Source organism: Sinocyclocheilus anshuiensis, unplaced genomic scaffold, assembly GCF_001515605.1.
Source record: "Sinocyclocheilus anshuiensis isolate Anshui unplaced genomic scaffold, SAMN03320099.WGS_v1.1 scaffold2276, whole genome shotgun sequence".
Lineage (NCBI taxonomy): Eukaryota > Metazoa > Chordata > Actinopteri > Cypriniformes > Cyprinidae > Sinocyclocheilus > Sinocyclocheilus anshuiensis.
The window spans coordinates 101,449-101,758 of NW_015542580.1; the positions used below are offsets into that span (position 1 = coordinate 101,449).

General features: G+C 41.6%; 1 protein-coding gene across 1 annotated transcript in view; it reads right to left on the reverse strand.

The window, feature by feature from the left end:
- fgf2 (fibroblast growth factor 2) overlaps positions 1-310 on the reverse strand; it is a 14,451-nt gene that overhangs the window by 5,178 nt on the left and 8,963 nt on the right. The gene's annotated exons all lie outside the window — the stretch shown is intronic.

The following is a 310-nucleotide window of genomic DNA, read 5'->3' on the forward strand; positions in this document are numbered from 1 at the left end:
TGTGTGTGTGTGTGTGTCTATCAATCGTGTGCTCCAATGTAAAGCAAACACAGGCACAGGACCTTTACACTCAGCTGCTGTTTGTGACATGATTCAGTTTTTCAGTTTCATACAAACAAACGATCAAAAGAATCTCAAGCATCTTGATACTGTGGTAAAATGCGAATGTGTTCACAGGAGTCAGACTCTTCTGACGTACTGATCTGTGCTTTATGATGAACTCTGAAAGAGGATTACAGATGAGCTTATGATTCCCTAAACCACATCAACAGAAACAGCTTGTGCGTGTGTGTGTGTGTGTGTGTGTGTG